This window comes from Falco naumanni, chromosome 6 (assembly GCF_017639655.2).
Source record: "Falco naumanni isolate bFalNau1 chromosome 6, bFalNau1.pat, whole genome shotgun sequence".
Classification (NCBI taxonomy): domain Eukaryota; kingdom Metazoa; phylum Chordata; class Aves; order Falconiformes; family Falconidae; genus Falco; species Falco naumanni.
The window spans coordinates 52423838-52430056 of NC_054059.1; positions in this window are offsets into that span (position 1 = coordinate 52423838).

The following is a 6219-nucleotide window of genomic DNA, read 5'->3' on the forward strand; positions in this document are numbered from 1 at the left end:
TCTACTTGCCAGATATATTAGCATGTAGAAGGATTACCTTTAAACTAAGGTTGCCTGTCATTCGTTGAGGTGCCCTTTGGGTGAAATGCCATTCACTCTAGGCAGTGGTGGAAGTCTGACTTTGAGGGCATGATTTACATCGGTTTGTTTTGAAAGAGGTCTCTCCTCTGTCCACATGTGAGGTGGTGCCTTCGCTGTACCGCAGGAGTTGCTCTTTGAGAGGAATGAGGGCTGGCGCACTGCAGCTCTTTGAGCCGTGATTCTGGCTACATCATCAGCTTTGCGACTTCTTGTTTGCATTTGGACACTATCGATGCAGCCTGCAATAACTGCAGCCCAGTTCTTCCGCTTGAGCCTGGGGCCTCTCCTTATTTAAAAATTACAGACAAGGATTAAATGGTCATGCAGGCTGAATGGCTTAATTGCTACAGAGCAAGGAAAGCTGGGGTTCCATGAGACTATGATCACAAGTGTCTTATGTGATGTTTGTGTCTTAATAGTGGGCATGCACATTCTTAAATATACCTTGGAAATCAACAGTTTGTCTTTTAAGTGTCGTGGTAATTTAACCAAAAGAATGTAGGTTACTGTTAGAGGAATTTTGGTCTCACTTGTCTGTCAAATCTAGAATGTGCAATTTAAAAAGATTTTTTACTGCTGGTCAACATGTTTACTCCTTCCAAGTAACTTCTTAAGATTGAGTAACACCATTTCTGGGCTTATTCCAGTAAGAATATTCACACCTTAAGAATTCAGATTTTCTTAGAAATGGCTGTGGAGACTGATTACCAAGAATGCAGTGAAAGCAGCAATGTTATTTGAGATACACCAAAATTTTCCCATAAGAAAAAGAATACAGAACAAAGTTTTTTGTCAAGTATCACAGGGTGATCTAAATTTTCTGGTTAAATGGTCATGTTGCAGTAAACTCGAAACTAACACCTCTGGTAAGTGTGAAGCTGAGTGTGGAGGATTCTGACCTGAAAAGTTCAGGGGACAGATTTCTGAATGCCAGGAGACTGCATCCACAGGAGTTCTGAGACATGGTATTTAAAAAACAAACAAAAAACAACTTGTGAAATTTCACTATGTTACCAAATTCCATAGTATTTTGAAAATGGTGGTGGTGAAGACTTCTTAAAGAGAGTCCTGTTCTGGAGTTCACGCTCCTTGAGTGATGCAGAGATGATACTGAGAATTCAAAAGATAACCGCAGAACAGAGCCACAGGTTGGAGCGTGATGCTTACAAACTGATGCTTGCAGAAGAGGTGAGTGAAAGGCTGTTGTGGTTTAACCCCAGCTGGTAACCAAGTACCACACAGCCCCATGCTCGCTCCCCCTCACCCCGCCTTGCCCAGAGGGGTGGGGAGGAGAATTGGAAAGGAATGTAAAACTCGAGGGTTGGGAGAAGGACAACTTAGTAAGTAAAGCAAAAGCCGTGCACATGCAAAGCAAGGAATTCACTCACCACTTCCCCTGGGCAGGCAGGTGTTCAGCCATCCCCAGGACAGCCGGGCCCCGTCATTTGTAACGGTTACTCGGGAAGACAAGCACCGTAATACTGAATGTCCCCCGCTTCATCCTTCTTCCCCCAGTTTATACACTCAGCATGATGTCCCATGGTATGGAATATCCCTTTGGCTAGTTGGGGTCACCTGTCCTGGCTGTGTCCCCTCCCAGCTTCCCGTGCCCCTCCAGCCCTTCTGCTGGCAGGGCCCAAGGAATGGAAAAGTCCTTGACTTGGTATAAACATCACCCAGCAACACCAAAACCATCAGTGTGCTATCAGCATTGTTCTCACACCAAATCCAAATCACAGCGCTGCACCAGCTAAGGAGAAGGAAATTATCCCAGCTGAGACCAGGACAAAGACAGTTTCAGTTTTGGGAGAGGGGAGGTTGTTCTTCCTTTTCCCTTGGCCAGGGAAACCTCTGGAGCTTGCATCTTTCCAGATAGTGCCCAAAGTAGCTACCAGAAGCATTTGCTCCTTCTGTAGTCCAAGCCTTGATTACAGATGTGGAGGCAGGCATCCCAGTTCCTTCCATCTCTTCCCCCAGTGCACACATATCAACCTCTCACCTTTCTCATGCTGCATGGCAAGTCAGCCTGGCATGGTTTGTGGTATGGACAGGGCTTCAGTGATCAGGCACAGAGATTTCTAGCCACCACCTATGAAAAAATGAATGCATGGGTCGTATCCTACCCACACGTGTAGTATTTCAGGCATTGCCTCAGCTGCTTTGGGTGGCAGTGTGCTGGAGAAAGCTTCCTTCCTTTCTTTGCTTAATTAGGTGTACCGAGAAAGCATGAGCAGTGTTTGTGTTGTACTTCTCTAGGCTTATCTGTGGTTTCTGCTGGCTGAGTGATCACCTGGCACATTTCCTATACTATTCCTAAACCAACAAACTATAGAATGTTAATTCCATGTGTTTCTCAGCTGGTAGTTTTTTGTCTGTAGATGATTTGGTGAGGGACCCACAACCTAAAGCGAAGCAGGTCTTTTCTCGGTGGGTTTAAACAAGTTAAAGCACTCCTTAACAGTAGGAAAAAAATCATATAGCATTGCAAAGGAGAAAACCTCACAATTTTAAGGAAATTTGTCATTTAAATAAAAGGATCTGAACTATTTTGGGGTTTGGTATTACCTACAGTTTCTAATGTGCATTAGTGTTGGTAATTTTCTGGTGCAGTTCACTGTCTTGCACATCATTAAATACTGTATGTGCAAATAATGACTTGCTACACAGTGACCCTTCAGTGGCTCTTAATCTTTAATATGTTCAAATGTCTCACTATTGAAGTGCAGCTATGGTATGGGGAATTTCTAACCATAATATTTAAAAACTTGACCCAAGCCCTTTAATAGTGAGAGTTCACAGTTTGTAGCTGCGGGCAGGAAGCAGTGAGAGCAGGCACTGTGCAGTGGAAGTCAGCCTTGCTTCCTCAGAAACCTCTGTAAGAACCTGTGTGACACAATGCCTCTTCCCTTGAAGAACAGGGGAAAAAAATCCAAAATGTCCCTTCTGCCTGACTGTGGGGGTTTTCTTTTTTTTTTCTTTTTTCTTGTGTGTACTGATGCATTTTCCCAGTCCCCATTCTGCTGGTGAAGGACTGCTGCGCTGCACGTGACGCACCAGAAGAGGCTGAAGGAGCTGAGTCCCTTCAGCTGGGAGAGGCGATGGCTGTGCAGCGGATCTAATTGGAATTTACCAACTACGTCGATGTTTGCAGGAAAGACAGGCTTTTCTCTGAGGCCCCCATGCTGAAACACAAATAGTAGCTGTCAGAAGTTGCAGCAGGGGAATCCCACTTAGATATATGGGGGAAAACCTCATACTGAAGGTGGTTAGGTGTGGGATTAAACTGCCATTAGCTCTGTCCTGAGCATTAGGCTGGACTGGATGGCTTCCAGAGCCCCATCCCAAGACAGGTCACTCTGTGAGTCCATGCTGGCTGCTTAGACAAGTAAAAGACTGAAAACTAGGGCTCCAATCCAGAATAGCCTTTAGGTCCAGAATAATCTGAATTGCTCTTCCATTTTTATCGTCAATTTGTGTGAAATACCACATGTGAGAGAGACTTGTCTGGCCTCTGCCAGTTACTAGAAATATTCTCTATGCTCTGGGAGATTTTCCCCTTCCTCCATCTTCCTGCACCCTCATCCAGGAGCATAAGTGAAATCCACCCTCACATCCACTGCAAACAGCAGACGCTCACATCTGAAAAGCCAAATGTGGTGCTGCAGAAGCAGTTCCAGGGTTAAATTTTCTCCTCTTATGGATGGGAAGCAACTTGTTTAAGATAAAAAGAAGAAAAACAAAAACAAAACCAATGAAGTGGTACTATTAGATTGGATGAGTCAGGCAGCTTCCAGCACGTACTTGACTTTTACCTCTGTGTAGCAATATCCAATCCAGAAGAGAAAGAAATCTGTTTACCAAGCATTCAGATCGGTTTTTATTCCAGGAATGGAACAAATTGTCAGGCCCGTGGTTCTGTGTCAGTTCACAGAAACTTTGGTGCTACTGATCCACAAAGGTTTGGATCAAAAAGATGCTTCAGTGTAAGCTAGGATGAGCTAGTAGCATAACTGCTTATGTGGCCTCTGGGGAAAGTAATAACATTTTTGTTTTCCATTTCTCTATAAAGTACTGTTCAGACTATTCTAAAAAGTTCTCATTTGTATTTGAAATAGCATCACAGTGCACATCATCCTATAATGTTCCTCAATTGTTTACATTTTTAAATGTACTATACATGTATTCTACGAAACTCAAGACATGTATGTATGTACGTATCTGTATGTGTGCTTGTAGCTGGTACTTGTTTGTAACTGGTTTTATCGGACAAAGCACTGAAGAAGCATGACTGAAGTTGATGAGTAGGACAATGTTACGGGTACTAATAACCTAGCGATTAGCAGCAGCTGATACTAATCACAATGAGAAGCAGAGTTACTGATTACTTGCGTGCCAAGCCCAGCCGCAGTAAGGTGCTATCAGCGTGCAGCACACAGGAAAGCCTGGGGGTTTCCGTGGGACAGGTATTTCTTTCCTGTTCCACCATGCAGCAGAGCAGCCTTTCCTGAGCAAAACCTGCCAGTGCCAGGTGGGCTGGCCCTCAGCTCTGCATTTGAGGGAGGAACCACCATCAGAAGCAATTTTGGCAAAGCTCCATGCTTCAGCTCCTAGCAATGGGCTGTTCCGCAGGGTGCGGGAAGGTGTGTTGGTGTGATTCAAGTAAGCAAATACACAGCCTATGACTAATGACGTTTCAGTCTGGTGATTGGTTTGTAAAAGTTCCCTATTCCCGCACTTAGGCTCGTATAACATGATGAAACACTAATTCCATTTGCAGTGGGGAACTACTTAAAGGTCACTGGATTTTGAAAACGTGTTTGGGAAATGAATAGATAAAAAAATCCCAGCCCATGATGGCAAGGCAGCCTTTCTGCCTGGTACCTCTATTTTGGGTTGCTTTTTTTCCTGTATTTCTTCTCAGTTCTTTAATTACCTTAATTGGGTTATTCAAAGCTACACAGCTAGCATTTTAATATATCTGCTGCAGATTCAGTGCTTGGTTAATGAGGTGTAGGCGATCAGCTGAACTGAGAGCCTGTGCTCATGTGTCTGACTGAGCTGCTTGACTGGAAGTTGTCCATTTGCTGAGTATAACCGGTTGCCTTTAAATAATAATATAAAAACCATCACCTTCATTTGAACCAGAACTTGCACTTTTTTGACTTGATGTGTTTTGCTTCCACCTTTTCCCAAAGTAAAGATGATTGTTAGGCAAATTTTTGGTTTTGCAGACAGGTAGTCTTCACGTCCATTATTTCTTTGATGGGTGTCGTTGCGTAGTGCTGCGCCATGTCATACAAAATTTGGGGGTTCTCTTCTTGCTTGCCAACATGTGTTTGCAAAAGGAGAATGCATCCTAACTTTTGCCCAGACACATTGGTGCATGAGCGGCAAAGTGCAAGTGGATGTCATCACTGGGGAGCTTTCGGGGAGGGAAGAGTGAGGGGAAGGCTAGGCAGGAGGGCCAGCAGGCTCCCAGCTGCCTGCAGCAGCACCACACTCACTGCCAGCAACGGACTTGGCTGAGCTTTCCATATATCCCAGGAGCACAGAAACCAGCTCCCACCAGGCATGCATGCACGTGGCATTAAAGCATTTGGAAACACAAAGTGAGATCACTTTCACTGGAGAGCCCAAGCATCCCCAGCCCTGGGGTCAGGCTCGCAGGGACGCACATATTGGAAAAGCAGGACTGGGAGGACAGTGGTGACAAACGCTGACGTTTGTGTAGGCAGCATTGTGGCACACCTGCACCAGTTGGGGTATATGACTCCTGGCAGTCCGAAAGTCCAACACAGAGTGGCACTTTGGCCCGACAGGCTGAGCTCACCTCTCCTTTCGCTGCCCAGAGGCTGGCAATTCTGTGGCTGCCCTGGCTTCCCAACAACTCTCCAGCAGCCAGCATGGTGTGGATGTGTTGACCAACAGCACGGCTGGCAGCAATTTTATGGCACCTCATTCCTTCCATGTTACATCCCCAGATGACATCCTGCCATGAACACAGCTGCAAACTCTGTCTGCTTACATTCCACTCAAAGACAGGCCACCAAATCAGTTGGCATCCGATATGTAGGTGTTTTACCTGTTTGCAGTAAAATTTCCTGTGTTCTTCAGCTCTGAGCAACTAGTGAGCTGGAA